Genomic DNA, 25,815 nt, shown 5'->3' on the forward strand with positions numbered 1-25,815 from the left:
TTATACTGATTAAAGTCTACAGCAGGGCATTTGTACCACTGGTATAGAGGTCTGAAGCTACTCTCCTTGTTTTGCATCATGCGTGTTGTTAGTATTTCACATTTCTAGACTGTTTCATGTTTCTCCAGTGGGCAATATTGACTGGCTACATGTTATGCTGTATCAGTAAACACTTATTTTGTAGTCATGTGATACTTTTGTATATTATACATCTGTATTCTTTTAGGGTACCTACAATAATGCCAGTGAGATGGTTGAATTCACATCAATGACCTGAGGCCCAGTCGGTGGGTGTAGAGCATGAATGTGACACAGAGGTTGACATACAGCCATCCTCTGCATTTTCATTGTAGACAGCCAGTAGGCCTATGCCTACCCAGTCCACTGAGCCCATAGATATTGGACAGGTGGAGGGTGAGGACATTAATTGGGGAAGTGTGGGTACTGCAGCTTTAGTGCCTGTTGAGTTTGGCTGTAGCTAAAGTGTGGGCAAGGTGCCATGCAGAAAAACTGATAGGGGTGCTCGGGGGGGGGGGCTGCTGTCCATCCTCCACCTAGTGCAGGTGTCACTTCCCATGCCACTCAACATATGTTTAGGGCCATCAAGAAGGCACAGGCACATTCCCATAGGTGCTCTAGACAAATGCTAAGAGTTGTGGATGTGGCATAGTCTAACATGTGTGACTGCCTCCACCATGTTGACAATTCACTGGATCAGATTAATGACACTTTGGAATGAAAGGTGTCCATGATGGACCTAGGGATGTCTGTCATGGTACAAGCAGTGTTTGTAATGGAACATTTGCTGGGAGGAGAATGGCATCCTCATGGGCGTAGGCCAGTCATATCTGCTGTGGCCCTGGGATGTGACCAGTGTTACCAGTATCCTCCACACTGGTGAGTAATGCACCTGTAAGCTGCTGCTTGACATTACTGAGAGCATTTTACACCAGAATGTGGGACACTTGTCCCATCTTTAACAGACACTGCTGATGTTATCAGCTATAAAAAGGTGTCTGACACACACCAAGTCAGTTCTGAGCTGTGGTGCTTGTATAAAGTACTATGTTCTATAGTCTGTGTACCTAGATAGGTAGGAGTTCTATTCTCACTGCAGTCAATTGTGTGTGTATTTGTGCATGCGTCTGTGAGCTGTTGCTGAACATTACCAAGAGCATTTTACACCAGCATGTGGAACACTTATTCTGGCCTCAACAGACTCTGCTGATGTCATCAGCTATATGATAGCTTTGGATATGCAGTAATCCCACCATGCAGTAATCCCACCAGTGGGCTGAAGGCCAGGTAGACATGACCTCATCCTATACCAGACAGATTACAGTGACATGGCTTTTACTTTATCCACATACATCATGGCATGGTTTGTAGCCTCTGTTTTATATTGATGAGAATGGCCTGTGGTCTCTCCAGAGACACTTTTTAAATCTAAGCTGACACATCCAATGGATGTAAGGTAGCCTGCAGTGTTGTTGTCAATTCCTCCTGCCAAACAGTAATCACTTATAGTTGCAATCCATTAAAAATCTATACAATATAAAAAGGCAACCCTGTAGCTAGGAAAACTGATGTTGTTGAGGGCCAATCACACTCCCTTAGTGGCAGTATTTCCACAAGGCACACCATCATGCTATATGCCTTTAAAGAAAACAAATGGGGAAGATAGGAAAGTGGTGAAGTGAGGAGCAAATGGAGATAAACAAAGTGAAAGCAGGGCAGGAATGTGCAGGCGAGAGGTAGGAAAGAACCATAGCTATCCATTTCTTCAACAGTAAAAAATGTTGAGGAAGGAACATAGGTATGCCTGGGTCAGGTAGGGGGGTAGGTGAGGAAGCAATCACAGACAGAACATCTAAGTCAAGAGTCAGAAAAATATGTATTAGTGTATGTATTAGTAATATGCTTAGTGCATTTAAGGCTTGAAAAGGGTTAACACATTTATTCTATTTCACACTGCATAAAATCTGTACAAATTGCAGAAGCTTTCTAACCTTGTATTGTCATGAAATATGCGCAGCTATAATCTTTGCTTATGCTTTGGAAATTTACAGGGAAGCAGATAATTTCTGCTTGTGTCAGGAAAATAATGAATAGATGTATCACTTGTATTAGACTTAGACAAGGAGTTCCGCTTGTCCTGTGAGAAAATACACAGCTGCAGAAGCTATAGATAATCAGAACAAAGACTGCTTGAAAATATGAACTGCAATCAGCATCTGCTTGTGCCTAAGCTAGAAAAGTACCTTGCAATGTAACACATGTATTAGAACTACACAATAGAAGCTTGTAACGGGCTAGAGCCCACCAAGGCCAGGTTGTTTTTCTCAAAATGTTTTTCATAAATCCAGTCATGTCAGCAGAAAATCTGAGTAACATCTGCTGTAGAACAATACTGAAAGTTGTGTTTGATTACATCAACCACAGAAGGCAATGTCTTGTAGAACAGTATAAGAATAGCATACTTCCTGTTAGTAGTTAGGCAAAATCCTGTATTTGCATGTTTTTGTCTCCTTGCAGCAAGTTATTAAATGTGCCTTATCTGAACCTTACGTGTATTGGTCTTTGAAGTTTTTTTCCTTTGACAACAAGACACAGGGATGGTGAAGGACACAAGAGGTTGGTGAACACCATGTTGGGGTGAGGGTGAGGATAACTGGAACCCATGGATGTGAAGCTGAGTGAAAGCGAGAATTGAGTCCTCATCCACTGGATTGTCATCACTGTCACCTCACTGTGCCAATAGCTGCATTGCCTGACATCTGCATCTCCTCCTCTCTTCTCCTGGTATTCTCTACAATGATGGAGAGCAGGTGCTCCATTCAACATAAGTGTGCACCAATAGTGTGACCCACAATCCTATGCACCAACCCTGGCATCTCGTCACGGGTGATAAAATGACCACCTCCATCACTGCTCTTGAAGGGAACCACTGGCCTATCCTGTGGAACAGAACTACCTGAGGGGCCAGGTAGTACAGGGCCAGCAGAGGGGGTGCTGTCAGGTTGCGTCCCAAATGTGCTGGGCCTCATTGCCATAGATAGTGAAGTGGAGGCAGGCCTACTCTGCTGTGCTGTAGAAAAAAAAAGAGAAGATAAGGGTTGGTGTGAGAGAAAAAAAGGATAACATTGGTAACTTTGTATGTAACATACACTGCATTGATGCAATTATTTGGCTCTATTCTGTTACCTTTATTTTAAGACTACCGACTCCTAACAAATAACTTTTTTTACTTTTAAGACTACCCACCTCATAACAGATGCACATTGTACTACAGATTGCAGCAAACAATCCTTTTATTTGTGCATATATTGCACATATGCTTGTTCCAGTTATAAAAGTCTACAGCAGGGCATTTGTGCCACTGGTATAGAGGTGTGAAGCTACATTGCAATACGGATGAAAACGTAACAGTATTGTATAGTTGGGAAGTGTGTTTTTTGATCCCACAACCTCTGACTACTCTCTAATACTGTGCTGTTCTTTTGGCCTACAGGCTAATGCATGCATCCTTTTACAGTTGAGAGATGCATGCTCACTTTTAATTTAGAATATGGAACTGTTGCTCTGTGCTGAAGACTAATGCATGCATACTTGCTTTTCAGTTGAGATATGCATGCTCAACTTATTTATTTAGTTACATTTGGTAACTGGGTAGTGTCTGACTGGACTGTAAAAAAAAACATTTTCAGCAGAGTCCCGAGGAGAAAAGCTCCCAAAAGTTTACAATATTTATACTAAGATATGCTAGTTACAGTATCAAAAAGATTAGTATGACAGTTTAAAAATAATAATAAAAATAATAAAATTCAATGTTAAAACAAGTTAATGTAAGATGAAAAAGTCACACATCAAAACAAAAAAGTCAATAATGATATCAGCAACAACACTAGAGATTAAACAATACTTAGTAACATGGAAAACACAGTAGGTGGGAAGTGTGTTTGTTTGGCCGGGGTAGTACAGGAGCATAGCCAGTGACTGGAGAAATAGTTTGTAAGTTGCTGTTTAAAGCTATGGGTATTTGGGATAGATAGCAAATAATGGGGAAGGGAATTCCAAGTTCTGGTTATGGAGTAGCTGTATAACGAATCACCGTGAGTACTGTGGGATTTGGTGAGTTTGAGTAAGTTTTTATCAGCAGACCTGAGGAAGGTAAGGTTGGAATAGGGTTCTACAAGGTAGATAAGTCTGGGAAATAGTCAGGGTTATAAAAAACAGAGTGTGCTACTATTAGTTGGTTTAGGGCTAGTAAGTTTGGGAGTTCAATCCAGTTTAGTTTTTGGAGGGTTATATAATGGTGTGTTCTATGAGGAAGGTTAGTGGCAAAAATGGCGATTTTATTATAACAAGCTTCTAGGCTTTTCATATCATATTTATGAAGGTTTGTGAAGATTTGTGAACAATAGAGAAGGGTGGAAAGTAGGCGAGTTCTGGCAGTAGCAATTCTAGCATGGTTAGACAGATATGGTTTGGCCCTGTAGAGAGCACCCAATTTTGTGTGGACCTTTTTGATTGTTAAACGATATGTTTGTCAAATTTTAGTTACAGTCTAGGGTAACACCAAGGAGCTTAGTATGTTTAATAGGTTTAATCTTTGTACCATTAGCGGTGAAGATAGAGAGATGCTTTTGTTGTTTTTTCTTGAAGGGATTGGAAAAAATTATAAGCTTAGTCTTGTTTGGGTTTAGGATCAGTTGGTGGTCTGAGAGGTATTTTTGATATTATTAAGGGCAGTTTGAGACTTTACTTGGAGTTCATTAATGGAGGGGCTAAACAAATAAGGGAAGCATCGTCAGCATATTACATAATAGAGGCAGGTGATGCAGCAGTATGGAGATCATTGGTAAAGATAATAAAGAGAAGTGGTCCTAAGATAGAGCCTTGTGGAACACCAACAGTGATAGGCAAAAGGGGTGATAGTTTATGTTTCCATAAGGTGGCTTGTTTACGGCTGTAGAGGTAGCTATGGAACCATTGGAGTGTACTGGAGCTGACGTTGAGAGAGACAAGCTTGTTTAGGAGTATTCCTTGATCCAGTGTTTGACGGTATCTCTCTTCCTCCTACAGAGGTCATTGCAGTGGTGTCTACATTGCTCACCAGTGCTGGGGATACTGGTAACACTGGCCACAAACTGGACAAGACTATCCCATGCCTCTGACTTGTTCTCTGAGCCAGAATAGTCCCTCTGCAATAGCCTTGGCCCATGTTCCTTCACTACAAACACTTTGGACTACTGTACACCCCATCTTCAAGCACGGAATCTCAAGTCGCTAACCATGCATGCCTACCATGCCTACCATGGATCAAGACCAATGTAGAATGATGTTTTTTCACCAGTTGCAATTATTGTGTTTACTGGGAATGCACACACTGTTTGAAAGTGTTGCTTGATGCTTACCATCGCACAAACATGGTGCTCGGCATTGCGCACCTTCAACCATCACATTTGCATAATGTTAACTGGAGCAAACAGTAAAGTATTTGAAAGTGTTACATACACCTGTATCAGAATCCAGTACTATCTGGCCCCAAAAAGGAATGGATCCATGCATTAATAGGTGGTGTCACTGGCACACTCTCAGTTGAGTAGCAGGTGTATTTTAGTTTCTAAATAGTAACTGGCAGACTTAATTGCTGTTGCATACACCTGCTATTTAACTGACTCTGTGGCAGCAGATAGTAATGCACTTAATCCAATGATATTTTCTTGTTTGGGGCCAGATGGCACTGGGTCCAAATGCAGCTGTATCTAATATGTTTAACCGCTTTTGTATCAATGTTGCTGAGTATTGATCACGATGCTCACCATCTCACAATAATGCTTTAAGGGATATAAATGGGGAACATAGAACAGTGATGACATGGAGAGCAAGCAGGGAGAAGAACAATAGGAATTTTCTGCTAAACTGTAACAGTTAGGATTGATTGTAGGAAATACACGTACTGAAAAACTGACTATTTGGCAGCATGTGTTAATGCATTGAGATATCCCTTGTTGTTTGGGCCAGATGGTACTGGTTTGTAATACAGATATATGTAGTACTTTTACAGGTGTTTGTGATATATTGACATATGTTTATAAGCAGATGTCATTCAACATTGCTTAGCGATGGTGCACAATGCGCACCATCATGCAATAATGCTTTATAAAAAAGAAATGGGGAAGATAGGACAGTGGGTGATATGGGGAGCAAGCAGGGGGGAGTACAAAGCAAAATCCTTACTAAACTGTGACAGTTACTATTGATTGTGTGAAATACATCTGCTACTTAACTGACTCCATGTCATCCCATATTAATGCTTTGATCTATTCCTTTTTGAGTCTAGATGGTGCTGGGTTAGAATCCAGGTGCATGTATATGCTATTCAGACAGTTCATGCTACTGCACAACCTATTTATTCTATCAACTTTCTAGGTGTGGAAGTGAAATATTACATATCTGTACATATTTTATGGGCAGTTTTCCCCCCATTATGTATGCCTTTGGTCTTGTTCAAAGGGAATGACATGTATGTTTCTGTTTCATTGCAACACATGTCTATGTGACATTTTATGTCCCTATTTCTGTTTATGTATCCTTATATTATGTTGGCATTTATGGAGAAATGTTGTGCAGAATCAATACTATCTTTGTAGCCCTGGTGGTCATTGTGACATTTCATGCAACTCTGTGGACCATTTATGCTTTGACTTACAAAGAATTGCTGTTCACATTCACTTGCAAGGTTTCATGGCCAGCAATGCACATGAGCCACAAAACCTTGCTTAGATGTGCCATGCGTCATTAATATGCAGTGCATGATGCCATACAATGAGCACCATCACTGTAGCAGGTACACTCCATGTAGGCTGTGACCGAAGCTACACAGAGTTTATTGAATCTTAGAAAAGATTGTGGATACAGATATATAACTCACAGCCACAAAACCAGCAAGATATATTGCAAGGGGGAACAAATGTTGTTTGGATTTGTAAGGGCCATACAGGAAAAAGGCTGTTAATTCCATTGTTTTTCATAACAACAGAGCAATGCCTAAAACACAGGCCAAGCAAAAGCACAGTAATGCGTCTGCTAAAACTTGTTCAACATGGAATGCCAAGTTTTTTGATTGTACTAATCCAGATCCTCAGTCTCCTCAGTTAATGGCTCTTTGACCTGCATGCAGATGACCAGCCCTACCATGACCATACCAGGATAGACTGTAACTAATGTCACTGTGGTTGGTGAACAGGACTGCAGTTACAATATGATATACTTTAGGGCCACCCATATGATAAGATGTGTCCAATAAAAAGCAGAACTCCTGTCATGGGAACATAGGGTAACAAGTGTGTGGGGGGGCTGTTGAGTGTAACAGCTCTCAGGGAGATGAAGGGGTTTTTGGCCTGTCTGAAAGACTTTGGCACCTCTGTGTCCCACAGTGTGGTGTTGCATGTTGGGACAGAGTTGGGCAGGCCTCAGGAACAATCCACTGTAGGTTCCCCATGTTTGTAAGCCTATTTCTATGTATCAATACCTACAAGTCTTATGTACCCCTTAGTCACTATAAAACATATTGCATTTGCATGGCTTGTCATATACAGGTACATCAGGTGTTCAGCATAGACATTTACACAAGATATGCAATTTAAGTACTACTTTTTATCATATTGCTATTTGTGAAACTCTCAGCTACATACATAGTTATGGTGCTGGATCATACTTACACTGGATATTTTGTGCTACAGGTGATGCTTTATCTGGAATTAGCACAGTGTTACTGTCCCTGTCTGAGTTTGGAGGATCTGCAGCTTCTGATAATGATGGCAGGGATCAACTGGTATAATCAGGAAGAATGGAGTATGTATGTATGTTGGACACAGGGAGTGTGACCACTCTATCCCCTACCCAGACTATGGACACAGCAGCTATGCCTACAGATACCCAGCCTACCTAGACATCACAGGGGGGACAGGTTGATGAGGACAGTGGCAATCAAGCAAATGTGCTAGTCCTCAGTAGAGAGATGTCTGAATCAGTCCCAAGCATTCGTGGGCAGAGAGCTCTACACAGGGGGTAGGCAACACTGCTCCTTGGAGACATGGTTACTGCCCTCCCCATACTTCTCAACTGTACAGACTTTTACAGAATGCCCAGATTTTTGCCTCATATTTTTGGTCTGTTCCTTATAAAATTTGTAGTTTTATGGCAAATCATTGAAGGCTGAAGTCACAAAATAAATACAAAATAATGACAGACATTTGAGTTTCAGACTTTATATCCTTCAGAAAATACATAATAGTGCAAAACCTGTTATTCTATCAACTTTCTAAGTTTATAGGAGCAATATTAAATTATGTCCCTATTTTTGGGCTTTTGTCCCCCCATCCTGTCTGGCTTTGTCCATATTTCTTTCACTGAGAGGTTGAGAGATGTACCCCTCCCCCTGAGGTTGGTGTGTCAGTGGCTGCATCCCAGCATATGTGCAGGGTCACTGCATAGACACAAGCTAGTTCTACCACAGCCATGGTAGAGATAGTTTGGGTGATCTTGAGTATGTGTGATGACCTTTGGAAGTGCATGGTCTATATGTATGATTCCTTGTACAGACTGAATAATGTTTTCTCTGGCTCACCTGCCGGTAATGAAGGGCTGTCCATGAAGCTAGCCATCTGCTACATCCACAAATGTTAGCCAACCTGACCATGGACAGCTGAAATCCCACTCCTGTGGTGCTACCACTTCCAAAGCAACATCTATTGTAGAGGTGTCAACACCCTGGGGAGGCTGTTCCAATGGTTGTGGTCATTATCATGGTGGCATATCTGCTAGCTAGCAGATGTCACTCATGGTCATGCAGCACACCTGCATGTAGTCAGGGTCATGCTACTTCCAATTTAATCCCAGGTAGAGTCAGCTCTCATGGGTAAGGCCATGTATGGGATGCTGAACCCAATGCCATTCATGCACTGGACCTGTCAAAGTAGACTAGGCTGCAGTACTGCAATCACTGCTGAGGCTGTGTCCCTGCCCACCCACACTCACTCTACCACAAAGCCCAGCACATAACACACATGTACTGACCCTGGCCATTCCCAACATTAAACATCCCATCTACCCTACTACTGATATATTTTACATAAAAGCACTTTTTACGTTCATACTCCTCATCACTCACACTCGAACACTTGTGAAAGACATGCACTCCTATGCTCCCGTTTCCACCTGTGCAATTCAGTTGATTTGCATGTGTCTGACACACAGTGTGATCAGCCTTTGTATAGGTAAGCATAGCCTAGTGTTGGTTTTACGTGCAGCATTTTTACTGTAGTGCATCAGCTTAAGTCTTTTACAGTATATTTTAAAGCTCTGTGAAATTTGCTGCCCCTTTACTAGTGTCGTTGCATACTGTGCCATCTCCATCTGGCATGATCATCCCCTGTAGCTGGGTCTTCCTCTGACTGCTCCTCTGACTCAGCCTTCTGCTGCCTGCTGTGCTGTGAACTGCTGGCCTTGCAAGTGACGATCATGCTATAACATCTTCCTAGGTGTAACATTGTGTAGCACTGCATGCACAGATGCAGTGGGATTATATTGCAGAGTACCATTGGATGAATCCGGACAGTACGACTTCAGCAGCCCAAACACATGCTCAGTAAATATTTTTGCTAGAGACTGCACATGGTTGTACCCATAGTTTGTTTTATTTAGAGGATTTATTATGGGATTCATGATCCAGGGTTCCAGGGTGCATTCATCATCACTGATCAGATTCCCCTGGGGAAAGTCATTCTTTGTAAAGCATTAGTGCATTCACAGGTGTATCATATATGAGAGTTGTGATAACTGCCTGGGTAGTCTGCACACATATTGTAGATGATACCCTATGCATTACAGATCACATGATAGCTAATGGAGTGATAGTCTTTTTAGTTCCCGTGTCTCCTTCCCAATTTAGCAGGTGGAGCCTTTTTTTCAATGTGGTACAAGGTATGGTCTCTGGTTCCTCAGACAAATGGGCTGCATCACAGAAATTCTGCAATTTGTTGGCTTTCTCCTCAGGAATAAGGGGGAATGACATATGCACATTCACATGCTGAAGCATGGCATCAAGAAACAAATGAAGTATTCTTAAGGCAGGTGCCTGACAAAACCCCACTGTATTCTGTGTAAGTCACGATCTCTGTAACTAATATACATAAAGCCACACATGCCTTTGCATCCACTGGGTTAAGTACTGCATGACTCCCATATGGCTGCAGATGAAGCCAACACATTTCCATAATTTTTGGATGGTGTCCCTATAAACATAGTACCAGTCTACAATGTCAGTGCTATGGAGTCTGTGAAATATTAAGTGCAGCTGGATTACCCTGCACTTCCTGTGGCAATGTTGCACACACTGTCATGCATAACAGCCTTTGCAAATACACATTTACTGATTTTGAGGCAACCTCTAACTATCTCACAATTTATTCAATCTGAACATGAGAATTTAGCTGGGTTCAAACAGACTCCATGTGCAGCTCCATTGTGGCATTTGTACATTTCTAAATCTCTCTGTCATTTTATTTTGGCTGATCATCAATCACAGCTCCTCATTACAGAGTTATTTGTATATACCATATCCAGCTGAGCAACTCAGGCTGCCCACGTCATGCATCAAATCTTTCTGAATTGTACACACCTTCCACATGACCACTTGTCATGCAATTTGGCTACCACAATGTGGCAAAGTTTCCTGAATCTGGCCTGTTGTGACTAACCCCTCTGTTCCAGAGACAGTTATGAATGTTTTGAAATGAACAGAAGGCCATGAGAGCTGTGTTGTATGCTTTCTTAGTACTGGGAGTCCAGAAATTATACCATAAAAGATGAGTTATTCTTCTCAAATCGTCCATAATTCTGGTGGAATCAGAATGGGAGTCTCCTGGGCCTCCAGAGTTAGCCAATGAAACCTGAGCATTTGAAACTGAGAAAGATTGTCAGCTATGGAATTACTACTACTGGGAATATACTCGGCAGAAAAACATTGTAATGCAAAGCAGTAGCATAGCTAGGGGAAGGTCAAAGGGCAACTGCAATGGCAAAGTCTTGCGGGGGGGATCAGCCATCCTCAATTGCTCTTTAATGTTCTAAATGCCTGAAATGGGGGAACCTGAAATAGGACAGCTATGATATCTGCACACAGTTCCTTGCTCTGTAATAACCTTATGATGTCAACCTAACCTACAATTTACCGTTAATTTTTGCAGTCTGCACATTCCAAGGTGGCATCCAATTTAATGGACAACCTTTCATAAAAACCCTTTAACAATGCCTTTGTTGTCTGCCAGTTGGGGTAATCTTTTAACATGACTGCCAACATGTCTGGAATAATGGATAAATGCATGCTTCTATTTCTGATGGAGACCACAAAAGGAATTTGCTTCCTAGAATCCTCAAAAGGAGCTATTTCCTCTCTTCAACTGTTCTGTGGGAAGGCATTATTGTCTTGAGTCTAACCAAGATGTGAACCTCCACACAGTAGATCCCTCTTTGACTCATCACTTGACAGCTGGGTGACCACCTCATTAATGAAAACAGGCATGAGAAAATCTACATGATAGCAAAACACACTTTCTTACACTGAAGGCCCATAAAGCCTGAGTCTTGAACCCCACCTCATCAGAGAACACTCCGGTAAATTTTGGTCTCTCAATCATGACTTCTAACCAGGTCCCAGTGTTACACTCCTCTTGTCTCAATGTCTTGTTAACTGCCTTTAAATTGTGAAATTGTACTAAAACCATGATAGCATGCCTTTGATAAACAGAGCTTCCCAAAACATTAGAAAATATGTCAGTAATTATGAATCTTGATGTGGTTCTTTTTTGGTAACCACTTTCATATAGTGAATAAAAAGACTACACAGTTTTCCCAGGTCTTCACTCTAAACTTCCCCAGTTGCTTTTTCCTATTGACCTCTAAAGCCAAGGAACATTCAGACAAGCTCTATAATTAAAAATCATTACGGGGAGAGCATACATTTCAAATTTTAAGTTCAAAGTGTATAGTTTAAATCTAAAAATGGATTGGTTGGATCTTAAAATGGATTACATGTGCCTTAACTAATATATGTATATGTTTCTACCTCCTTTTGTTTCTTATCCTATATTAATAGTGAAAACTGTAAAACATTACAGTATGATGTTGGGTTACATAATAATTGTGTTCTTATCATCATATTCTCCACAGTATTTAACCCAAGTAATTTTATTTTATTCTTTTATTTGTTACCTTTACTTGGAGTGCTGCATCAGCAATATGCTTTTTATAGATTTTTTTTTGGCATAATGGTTAAGCTGTTTCCTTCACAGACAGGAGGTACAAGGTTTGATATTCACATTTGAAGAGATATTGCCTAGGCTTAAAATAGCCCACTAGGGCAGCAAGACTAGTACTTGGCTGTAAATCTACACACTCAAGTGTGCTAGCTTGCACTGCACTTGAATGTTTTTAGTGCTGTTTTATCTCCCTTTCTGTAAAAAAAGAAACTTCTAAGCTTGTTTCATGCCTTTCCTTTATCTAGTCAAGTCCAGATACAGATTTGCTGTATCCAGGACAGTTTGTAAGCTTCTTAGCCCCCCATGCATTTCTGCATTGGAGGGAAGCCTTCTAACTTATCAGTGGGAGTGGTAAGCACTAAGTAGCCTATCTACCACAAGAGTGGTTTCTGGCCCAGAAATTGTAGTGTATTGGCCATTTGGGCAGTTTTTCCATCTATTTCAACTTTCTGGTTTAAAAGCCCACATTTGTGCTTGTTTCCCACCTTTCCTGTAACTGCTCTATTCCACATACAGATTTGCTGTATCCAGGATTCTTTGTAAGCTTCTGAGCCCCCAAGCCGTTCTGTGCTGGAGGAAGCCTTCTAGCTTATTAGTGGGAGTGGTGAGCACTGGGTAGCCTGTCTACCACAAGAGGAGTGGTTTCTGGCCCAGAAATTGTAATTTATTGGCCGTTTGGGCAGTTATTTCCATCTCTTTCAACTTTTGGGTTTAAAAGCCCACATTTGTGCTTGTTTCCCACCTTTCTTATAATTAGTGTAGTCCAGATACAGATTTGCTGTATCCAGGACTGTTTGTAAGCTTCTGAGTGGTGCCAAAGTCTGCTCTTCACTTTTTCCCTTAGATCTGCTAGTTCTCTCCTCTCCTACACTTTTACTAGCTTATTAGTCTAGCACTTTACCAGACTTCTTGTAGCAATTATTGTAGCACACAAAAGTGCTACCAGCTACTGCCTCGTACACCAACAACACTCTCCTCTTACCTCCCAACACTCAGACTTGCAAGAGATGCATTTATATATCCAAACTGGAAGCCACGCACTATCCAGCCAAGACCAGAATAGTTGGTCAAGAGGAGAAGGTCAACACTTGCACCACACCACATGGAACACATAGCTCTCCAGAACACACACCAGCACTGCCTTCATATAAAAACACAAACCACACACTCACCTTCACAGAGGCTGTCAATAAAAATCTACCCAAACAGCAGAGACCTCCAAGGCAGAAACACACTCGACCACCACAACACAACACTAATCACAAGACACATAACTCTGCTAAACAGTGTGCCACTCAACCAAAGCCCCTAAGGCAAAACAGCATACCCAACACACTGGTCATAGGTGACTCAATAATGAGGCACACTGATGTCCCACTCACTATGTTGAATAAGTTGAAAGTAACAGTCAGTTACCTGTCAGGTGCCAGGATCCGCCACATAATGCACACACTCAGGTCCCTCAATAACAGGTACAAATATGACTCTGTCATTGTACATGTGGATGTGAATGACCTGAGATGTATCTCCCTGGACTACATGAAAAGAGACATGGAGGAGCACTCAGATTATGTAGCCCAGCCGGGTATGACCCTGGCCCTGAGCAGCGTCCTACCATCACCCAGAATGATACTACAGTACAAGCAGAAAATGACTGATTTCAACAATTGGCTAAGTTTCTTGTGTCATTCTAAGGGAATGCAGTATCTGTCTGCCTGAGATGACATGATTGACAGATCTTGATGCTTTGTCAGAGGTGGCCTGCACCTGTCACCCCTGGGCTTCCAGATACTGGCCAAGGCTCTTGCCACCCCTATAGTGGCTTTTTTAGGCGGTGTACCAAAGACCAAATTACCACCATAACAGCTACAAACAAATGCAATCTGAGGGTCATGCTGCTCAATGCTAGAAGTCTAAATCTCAAAATGCACTCACGCAAAGCACTCCTTAAAATGGAGAACATCAACATTTGTGCTGTAACAGAGACCTGCTACAAGGCAGCAGAAAGCACCCCTGGACAACCAGGCTATAACTCATTCCATACCTTTTGGCCCCAGAACTTGGACCGAAACTCCAAAGGTGGTAGTGTTTCCATATTCATAAAGGATGCACACACCTCCAGACTGGTAGCCCAACATAATGCATCAGAGATACTTCAGGTGCAGCTAACATTGGGTAAGACAGCGATTCAGGTCGTAGCCTGCTATAGGTCACCAACCATGTCCCAAGACTCACACTCCACATTTTTAAGCACGATGGAGAATATTAGGGTCCAACCTACCACTCTCATACTGGACAACTTCATCTACCCCTTCATTAACTGGGAAAACAACTCATGTACCAATACACTTGCCCAACGTTTCCTGGAATTCATTAATTCCAATGCTCTGAACCAGCTCCTTCTTACCCCCACAACAGGTAGCAACATCCTTGACCTGGTCATTACTAACAGTGGTGACTGTAGCTCTACTTCAATAGTCAATTCCTCCCTGGTTAGATCTGACCACAAACTAATCACCTTGGAAATCCACATCCCTCTCACCCCACCCCCGCAAAAGTAACCACCATGAAAAACATCTCCAAAGCTAACTTTGGGCTCCTAAAAACAGAGGTGGCTAACTTCATGGCACCCATGCAAATGAAGAATAGTTGCATGACCACTGAATCATACACCAATGCACTGTATGAACACGTACACAAATGCATGGATCTCGCCATACCCAATAGAACCAAGAAGCTCTCCCCCCAAAAAAGGAAGCCAATCTGGTGGTCCCCTGCCATAAACAAACTCTACAGCAGAAGGAGGAAACTGATGCAGAATAAGGTGAAGTCCCAAGACTGGAAAAACTCCCTTATCAGCCTCAACAAAAAGTTGAGATCCCTCATCAAATCCTCGAAAGCTAGCTATGAAAACAGAATTGCAGCAGATAGTAAAGACAACCACAAGGCCTTCTACAGTTATGTAAAGCATCTCCACGGCAATACCCAGATTTGCTCTGAGCTACTGCACAGTGGTACTTCCTATACTGAGGCAACAGATCTTGCCAATATACTGGTCAATAGATTCAGTACCAACTTTACACCCCCCCCAAAGGACCATTCACAATACCAGTAGATTGCCAGGCACCTAGTATTACTGCTACACAAGTTAAAACAGCACTGTCCAAGGCCAAGAATACAGCTTCTATGGGACCTGACAATATTCCTGGCTGTGTTCTACATGAACTACAGAGTAAACTGGCACCTCACATGTGTGCCCTGTTCAATCACAGCCTTACCTCAAGCTTAGTCCCTACCAAATGGTGCACTGCTACAGTCATCCCTCTCCACAAAGAAGGAGTGACTACAGATCCTGGGAACTATCGCCCCATTAGCCTGATGAGTCTGATATGCAAAGCTATGGAATGCATCATCATAGACCTAATAAACAAGGATATAGGGAACTTCCAAACTCTGGATCACACACAGTTTGGTTTTGTGAAGGGTAGATCATGCCTGCTCAACTTGGTCGACTTCTTTGAGTCAGTCACCAGAGCTGTGGATGAAGGCAAGGTGGTTCATACAGCCTATCTTGATCTGGCCAAGGCCATTGATACCATTCCCCACTCAGGAATCATAGAAAAACTCACAAAGCTAGTCATCAACCCATATATCACTAAGTGGGTTGCAAACTGGCTCACAGGTAGAACCCACAGTGTGAAAGTAGCTGACTCCAAGTCAGACTGCTGACCAGTCACGAGTGGAGTCCCACAGGGTTCGGTCCTGGGTCCTCTACTGTTTGGTATCTACTTCTCTGAAGTCCAGGCCAACATGAAGGGACTCTGGCTGACAAAGTTCACAGACGATTGCAAGTTGGGAGCTATTATTAACTCCCAAGTGATGTTGACATTCTACAGAAAGGCCTCACTGAGACCAATAACTGGTTTCAGAACCATGGACTTAAGCTCAATGCCAAAAAATGGGTCATCATCCCCTGTGGGAAAAACCTGGTTCCTATGAATTACCACATCAATGGTAGTCCACTGAACATAGAAGGCATTATAAGAGACCTGGGAACACAGGTTGACAGCAACTTCTCTTTTGACCACCACATTGCCACTGTGGTCAGAAAGTTCTTCTATGTGGCACATCTCAATACTAAGGGTTTTGCATCCAGGAAGAAACAGGTCATTGTCTCCCTCTACTCTTCCCTCATTAGGCCAATCATCGAGTACAATGCCCCTTTTGGCATGTACCTCACTAGACACCTGCAACAACTGGAGAGGCTGCAAAAGTACCTCACAAAGAGGATCCTAGGCCTTAAACACTTTTGCTATATGGACAGACTCAAAAATCTCCAACTATTCTCTGTCTTATATCCTACTTAGAGGCGATCTCTACTTGACGTACAAAGCCATGTCTGACCCAGCTGTGTTAGAAATGCTACATCTAAAGAAATCCCAGTCCCTCTGCACCACATGCTCCAGAGACCTCAACCTCATTAACATAATCAACAGAACGAGCTGGAGGTACAGGTTTATAACCCAGAGACTGCCCATGCTATGGAACAGACTTCCCATACATGTCAAACAGAGCACCTCACTGGTCCTCTTCAAGAGAAATCTTAATGAGTGGATGGGAAATAGAAAATTCACCCTGGGCATCACTCCAGTGGCTCTACTTGACAGAGGCACTGGAAACTAAGGTCGGGTGGCACGATGCCAGGGTAATCCTATGGGCTAGGCTTGTAAAGGCTCCAGGGCCATTAGCTTAGTATACATCTATGAACCTATGAACGCTAACTAGCTGACCTGCTTCAGCTATTTAACACTGCTAGTGATAATCTCTCTGAATCCGAGGAATAATATTTTAATAAACTACCACACAAATGATACAGTGATTCTCATTTGTTAAATGAAAACTTGATGTAATTTCTCACAGTATAAGCCAAAAACTTTAAGAGTTATCTTGTTAAACCATAGTATGGAATCCTTGAACATGTTTCAGAGTGCTGTGGCAAGTAAAACTATATACATATATATATATATATATATATATATATATATATATATATATATATATATATATATATATATGGGTCTAGGACTAATGCGCGAACGGACGTTTCAACAAATCTGAAACGGCCGGGCATACTTATGCGAAAGTGCTTTTCACCAAAGAAGCACTTTCGCGGAAGTAAGCCTGTTGGTCGAGGGAGTTGTGGGGGAGTGACTGTTGCGGAGATCGTACTACGGTGCGGTTAAGGGAATTTTTCCCTTTTCCCCACTGTAGTGCGATCTTGGAGTGAGAATAATAAAGTAGGGGGGGTGTGGGAAGTGCAGGGGGGCTTGCCTCCCTGCATAAACATTAATTTACTGTTTTTTCTTTTTTTTTTAACACACTTTAGCGAAAGCGCTTTTTCGGTGAAAAGCGCTTTCACTAAAGCGTGCTTGGTGATAATGGATTTGGACTTTTGATCTTTCAATCAAAAGTCCTAGATCCATAAATATATATATATATATATATATATATATATATATATATATATATATATATAAATAGAGCTATAGATAGATATACACATATACATATATAATACACACACACACACACACACACACACACACACATGCATGCACACATACACACACTTGTGACATAAGTGAATATAACTGTGCTCATCCAAAACAAAAGCATGTATGAAACGGAGGTTCAGCTGGAAAAGAGGTTTATTGCACAGAGACAATTAAGTGCTTTAGTCCCTCTGAAAAGGGGACTTCATCAGAATAAAAACTAGAAATTTTCACAAATTTAAATAACACAAATAGTCATATCATTGGTATACAAAGAACCAATTAACAGAGGGTACAATAATCATGTGATTTTTCTCTGTTCATTAACTATATAAGTACACTCAATGAAAACTCATATCAGTGAAAAAATCACAACCATTGTGAATTTTATTAAAACATTTAAAAATACTTATAGTCCATTTCAGGTTAAGCTAAAAAAAATTATGATTATGATATAAAACCAAAAAATACACAGACAAAGAGTTTTAACAAATATATGTGACTTAAATAGTCAAAGTTAGTAGTAACATTATTAAACAACAACGTTAAAAATTCCCTATAATCTGTCAGCTCTTTCCTTTTCAACTGGCATTAGTGAAACAGAGTCATTCAATCCAGGTGGGAGACAGGCAGCAAGCCTTAGTTGCCACTTTAACTCTTTTTTACTAAGTATATTTTCCAGTCCCCCCCCCCAGAATCAACCTGTATAATTTCTAATATACCAAACCTGAACTTTACAAACCCACAACAAACAAAAGAATGCTTATATAAAGCATTTGTTTCCTTCTTTTTTTGGATATTGCATAGATGTTTGTAAATTCTGGTTTTAAGAGATCTCGCCGTTTTGCCCACATAAACACCACTACATGAGTCACACACTGCCAGGTAAACTATTCTTTTTGTGGTGCAGTTCCCTTTCTTAAAATAAATTTGTGTATGCGTTAAGTTGGTATATAGGAACATGAACTGCAGTTACCACATGGCTTAGTACCAATTTTCACCAATAGAGTTTCGTTACACTTCTTATTTTCTAAAAGTCTTTTAAGATTACTACCTATTATAATAATGAAAATAGGTCTGTCCCCTACCACAACATTAACATCATTATTTACTCTGAATATATTCCAGTTCCTCTGTAAAATATTTCTTATTACCCCAGAAAAAGGACCATATTGAATGATACAAGCCTTGTCAAAATTAGTAGTAGAAGAGGGGTCATTGACAACACTATTATGGGTTAAACCAACACCCAAGGGTTTGTATTTATTTCCCCATTCCCTTTGTACCTCGTTGATAATATCATATATCATCATTGCTGGATAATCCCTTTCCAGAAATATCTCTCTCAATTTGTACAGCTTCCCTCTCACATCTCCAAAATGAGAAGTCATACAGGCTATCCTTATAACCAGCCCTTTGACTAAACTCCTCTTTTGTGAAAAGGGGTGGCAGCTGGAAAAGTGCAAATATGATTTACAGAATGTACTTTTACGATAGATGTTAGACTTGAATCCTTCTTGAAAATGTGTTATGGTGGTGTCTAAATAATGCAACTCATTGGTACTGCATTCATGTGTGAACACCAAACAATCTGCAGTATGATACAGGTATTCAATAAAATGAGGTATAGTCTCTATTGTACCCTTCCATAGGATGAATATGTCATCCAAATATCTGATGTATAATTTAATGTACTTCCAAAACTCAAAACAAAAGACATATTTAAGTTCCCAACCCAAAAGTACTATATTGGCATATGTGGGGGCATATGCTGCCCCCATAGCATATCTATGCCCCTTGTCTGTTGAAAATATTGGCCCTCGAATAAAGATATAATTGTTTTCTAAAATCAGGGCCATTAATTCACACACCAAATTTGGTCATGTGACAAAAGGGAATGGGGAAGTAAAGTATCTTCAAAATACTCCAAGCCCTGCAATTTCGGAATACAAGAAAGAAGATCTTTGACATCAATGGTCAGAAAAGTAAGATCACCAGACCAAAGCTCTTTCTTCAATTGGCCCAAAAACTCCCAAGAATATTTTACAGGATGAGCTGATTGCTCTACCACATGTTTGACCATGCTGTCTTCTAGTATGGCCAAGGAATGGGTTTTGGAACCCCAAGCAGCAACAATTGGTCTAAAAGGTGGTTCCCTAATACTCTTGGGTATCTTGGAAATGACAAAAATTGCAGAGACAATTGGATGTGAATTTTTGAGAAAGTCAAATATTTCCAAGTTTATGGACTGGTACGAGTCAATATGACTATAAGCAATATTAATCTGTTTTTTTGAAACTTGAGTATAGTGAATATAAATCATATATAGCATGACAGGAAACAATTGTTCAGTCACTTATGCATGCTGTCTTGCCATCCTCTTTTATAAAACTCTAGGGGGAGCACCATCTGGAAGTCCCTATGCATTATTATTTTCATAGCCTGAGCAGTATTTCCAAATGATTGCACAGGCTGTCTGTCAAGATTTGCAATCTGCACAATTATCTGGGTATAGCACTCAAGGCACTGGTGCTCTTTATCCATTTTTATATGTCAATTCACTTTATGACATTACCCCTTTTATTAGTCAGATTGTACCCTGTATTCAACTAAATTCCTGAAACAAGGGTGCAACATTATCTGAGGTAGAACCTAGTGTAGTATATTATTGACAGGACTTCCTACATAATTTTGCAGATAGCCCTGCTGTTGTGTAAATTCAGTGCATAATATTGCCTTCTGTTACATATCAAACTTTTCCATAACACACTAGAATGTGGATACTGGCACTGGTGGAATACAAGATGCTGTAATTAAATTCATCATGTTCAGGATCCTTAAATTCACTTAAATCTGAAATTGAATCCAAGTTTCATCTAGCTGTATTTTAAATTGGGATGGTACTGCAGCATATATAGATTCTTTATTCTAAGGTTGCACACTGAAATATACTGCCTTAATATGCATGCTCAATGATTCATTAAGTAGCTACCACACTGCTTTAAGGACCAAAGTAAAAAGGCCTTTTTTCCATTATGTGGTATTTTGCAGTTCATAGACACATTAGCCGCAATGAGGAAAGACCTCAGTAACAGCTAATTTGCATTTCTCTGCATCACACTTAACTACCACAGACTGTACGCAACACTTCCCATGGTAGTTCAGTGGCAGCCATTTTGTGTTAGCACAGGCAACCCTCAGTCACTCTCCTACATACAAGCACCCAATAAAGCATACACATTCACAAATATACACAGACACATACATGCACACACACACACACACACACACACACACACACACACACACACACACACACACACACACACACACACACACACACACACACATATCTGCCTAACCTTCTCCCATCTCCCTTATGGCTATCTGCAAGGCAGATACACAGTCACACATGCAGCTCTTCACTTGCACTCTTGCATACTCCTCCTAACCCTACCCTCCCACTAAACTCCCCGTCAATCTCTATCACAATGGGCAAACACATATTCAATATCACAAGGTGCAAGGAGGTAAACTATATGCTGAGAGATTCACTCTGCCCATGTATGCATTCATGGAGGGAGTTCCAAGGGCTAATTATCATATGCCTGTCTCCCTGACTGCTTCATTAGTATCTAACACAATTATGGAGACAGCCCATAGAGGTGTTGTATGTGCGCCCTTATTTAAAACAGAAGTCTATAACGGTTTTCCCAGACAACCTGGGAGCATTCCCCTGCCATAAGTAATCTGCTATCATCTTCTGTATTATACTTGTGAGATCCACATTGCAAAGATGTGGTAAATGTCTGACATAAAAAAAAGAATTGAGGTAAACTGATCATAAAGTTTACTAATAAAGATAATGTAAGAGATTTCTATCTACTAAATATATAAGAGAGGCCCAACGCTGGCCTTTAATAGTTTATAATCTAGAGATGATTATGCAAATAAACCTGAATTGTCAATTTAAGTCATGTTGATTCAAGGCAGTAAGAACCCTGTCACATGCCTAAGAAGAAATAGATGAGTTTTGCTCTGAGTGGGTCATAAGCTTGAAATGTCACCAAAACATTTCAAAAGGGAAATAATACATGCTTAATTATCCTGTAGTGCACTGACCTAGAAAATATCATATGCAAACCAAGATGCACTGACAGTATGTATTTCAGTGATGTTGACTTCATACATACTCTGCTTAAAATATATTGCCAATGGTTCAACAGCTAAGATAAAACGGGTGGAAGGAGAATGCTCTGCTTTCCAAATTAATGGGTGAAGATGGGATACAGTTTGTAAGTACTTATGCTTGTTGGAAGACATATAAGATTTGACACATTGTTAAAAGAGACTCAATACTGTACACTTTTAATGCTGTCCACAAAGATTTGCATGATAATATATCAGACACATCTTTAGGATCTGATCAAAGAGCAGCTAGAGGGAATGAGGTTCACTTACTCCACTCCAGCATTATTTAGCTCAGACACACAGGCTCTGTCTGCCCTTAATAAAACCGTCATGAGAAGGATGGATTAACCTGATCAGCAAGGCCTGAAGCCTGGTAGAAAGAACCTTTGCAAGAATGTTCATCTCTGTTTGACTCAAAGATATGGGCCAGTGATTAGCTGGGTTATATGGGTCCCAGCCCTCCTTAGGAAAAACATAATTACCACAACGTCTCATGACTGGAGGAAGTCCTGAGATGTTCAGGTGATTTGCTCAGCTGGTTAATCAAGAAGGCAAGGTGTCTGTTCTCCCAGTACTTATGGGTTTGATTCCTGTGGTGGTTATTTGTTGGAATCTCCTGTGGCACACATAGTCAGTACAGTTGTCTGTAGAGAGCCTAATATCTTAGGCAGGGTTTGAATCTGGTAACATCTGTCTGTCAGACAGCAGTGGCTTACACACAGAAAACAGTTATGGCACAGTCAGTGGGCCACCTTTAGACTTTTCCTGTGGTGCTTGCAGCTAACTCTGTGCAATTTGACAGGTAGAGCATTTGAATCTAACCTTGGTTAAGTAATGTGACTGAGCGTACTGCCGTGTGCAATTGTGTCTGTGACAGCACCTCTTATGGGGTCAGAAGTTGGCATAACTGTTAAGGTGTTTACCTTTCAGATATAAGGTACAGGGTTTGATTCTCAACTAAGATAACTGACTGTCTTAAAATGGCCCACAAGGATAGTTAGCCTAGTGCTAAGATATGAACTCATCAGTTTCAGTGACAATGATAATGGTAGGGAGGCAAAGATGCATTAACATTTTTTTGTGGAAAGTGATAGGGATCCCATCAAGGCCTGGTGCTTTTCCCAGTGACACTGCTCTAATGGCACCTATGAATTCAGCAATGGGGACCTTCTTATTTTGTATAAATGCTTCATAATCTTATAAAGGACATCATAAATCCATGCCACTTGGGTGTTAGCATCCTTGTAATATCCATACATAATGGAATTAATAATGTAAGGGTCATGAGCAATGTGCCCCACAATCATACCTTCTCTTTTCCATTATTTGAGCCTTTGGCAATTAACTTGGGGAGTTAACATTTCTTGACCAGTACCAAAATGCTATTCTCTCTATACTTTTGTAAATATTAGAAAATTGTAATGCTTTCCTATCTATCTCATGTTGTTGCAAATGCCAGAGAAGCTCTTTTTTGACATAATTGCTTTGAACTTACTATATCTAAACTATCTTAATCTGGTTTTCCAATGTCCTTATCTTATTCAGCTTAACATTCTTATTGTTTTACTAGCCTGCTTCTTGCCTGTCAAACCTTTGTCATCAACATCGACACAAACCACCTTTTTTTCTCATTTTCTATATTGGGGTTGGAGTATTGCATCAACTGTCACCATCTCTTTCTCTCTTAATTCAGTGCTACTTCCTACCTTCTTTGACAGCTATGCCTGACTGTTGCAAATCTTCTCTCATGCAATCCATCCATTTGTCAGCTGCCCTTGTTTTCACTTGCCTTCTTCCTGTCTGTCCCGAATCCTTTTCACCAGATTGTCTTCTGTTTTCTTGCACAGGCGCCTGAACCACGGTAATCTGTTGTCTTTGACCTTCTCAGCAATTGAAGCTATTTTGGCCTGTGCTCTTATGTCCTTATTTCTTCATCTGCTCCACAGTGTGCATCCTACCACTCATCTCAGGCACTTCATTCTCATCATCTCTAACTTCCTCAACTGCTTTTCCTTCATTGCCCAGACAGAATTACTGGTCACATCCCTGTTTTAAACACCTTACTTTTCAGCTTCTTTGGCATTCCTCTATCACACACACACACTACCCCTGATATTCTATGCCAGATCACTGTTATCCTTCTGTTTCTTGCTTTGACTCCTCATTCAGACTTCCCTTCTCTTCAACTACTCCTCCCAGATACTTGAAGTTGCAAACCTGTCCCACTGTTTTCTCTTCTATCTCAGTTTTCAGCTTTTTCTGATTTCCCCATTTGCTGTCATTTCAACTGTCTCATCTGTACTCAGTTTCATTCCAAGAGCCTTCTGTTTTACATTCTATTCCCCACACAATTTATTGAAGTTCTTGTTCAAAGTCTGCCTGTAATGCCGCATCACCTGCAAATAACAGCTTTGTTGATCTGTCCCCTCTAAGCTGTTTGCTCTATCACTAGTATAAACATCAGTGGACTCGGGGATGAGCCCTGATGCATACCCACTTCAACTGTGAACCCTTCTGTGAGTCAAAACCCTGTTCGTACTCGTGTCATTAGGTCCCTATAAATAGCCTAAAGTAATTCTGCCAATGTTTCTGGAACTTCACACCATCACAGGACTGTCCAAATCAGCTTTCTTGGTACCTTGTCACATGCTTTCTCCAAGTCTAGGAATGCCTCTAATTTCTTCTTAGCTAGCTATCTCACTGCAACATCAAGTTGATTGTGGTGTATGATTTGAATCTGAACTGCTCATCTCCCATCTTACTTTCTACTACTCTGTGCATTCATTTATCAGTCATCTTTTCCAGAGCTTTCATTCAGTGTGACAGGAGTTTGACAGGAGCTTGATACCCCTAACTGCCAACAGTTGTGAATGTCCCTTTTGTTCTTGTATGCTGGCACTAGAATGTTTATTCTTCAGTCATCTGGGATGCGCCTATCTTTCCAAACTGGTATGAACACATTCAAGTGTCATTTCTCCCCTAACTCACCCAACATCTTGATCATATCAGCCCTGACTTTATCTGAGCTTGCTGCTTTCCCTAACTTCACTTTCCTTCTTCCTGTTCTTAATTCGTCTATGGTGGTCACCTCTTCTTCTCTCATCATAAGCTGTTTCTGGCACACTACATCTTCTGTGGGGCTTTCTTCATTCAGACGCTGCTGGAAGTACTCCTTCTATCTGCCTTTGAAGTCTTGTGGGCTGGTGAGCAGGTTGTTCCTGGCACCCCTTATGAAGGGTGCCTAATGACTATCTTCTTTATTTTTCTGTCTTTACCTTGCAACCTGATAGAGTTTCATTGTGTCATCTGCTGTCTGTTTAACCAACAGCATAGCATCATCTCAAATGTATTATGTATTTTGTGCAGTGACCTTGATGTTCTCCTAGTACTGCTTTAATATAGGTTCATAAGTGTTCCCAAATCCCTGACCACTGGGTCTACTCTTAATGGTGTATTATCAGTGTGTTAGTTTTCAGGAGTAGCCATCTTCTCAAAGGATACTATTATGCATTTCTTGGCACTCAGTTTTAGACCATAGTTCTGGAATCAGTTATTGATCTGTGTCAGGCTTTCTTGTAGGATATTTGTGTCTTTAGGGATTCTATGACTGCTTGCAATTGTCTGCAAACTTGGTCAGCCAGGAGCCCTTGATGTTGACCTTAACTTCAGAGATGTAGATGCCAAAAAGGAGTGACTCTAGTACTGACCCTTAAGAAACTCCACTAGTGGCTGGCCTTTTTGTAGAA

Source organism: Protopterus annectens, chromosome 6.part0 (genome assembly GCF_019279795.1).
Source record: "Protopterus annectens isolate FY-2018-M chromosome 6.part0, PAN1.0, whole genome shotgun sequence".
NCBI lineage: Eukaryota > Metazoa > Chordata > Ceratodontiformes > Protopteridae > Protopterus > Protopterus annectens.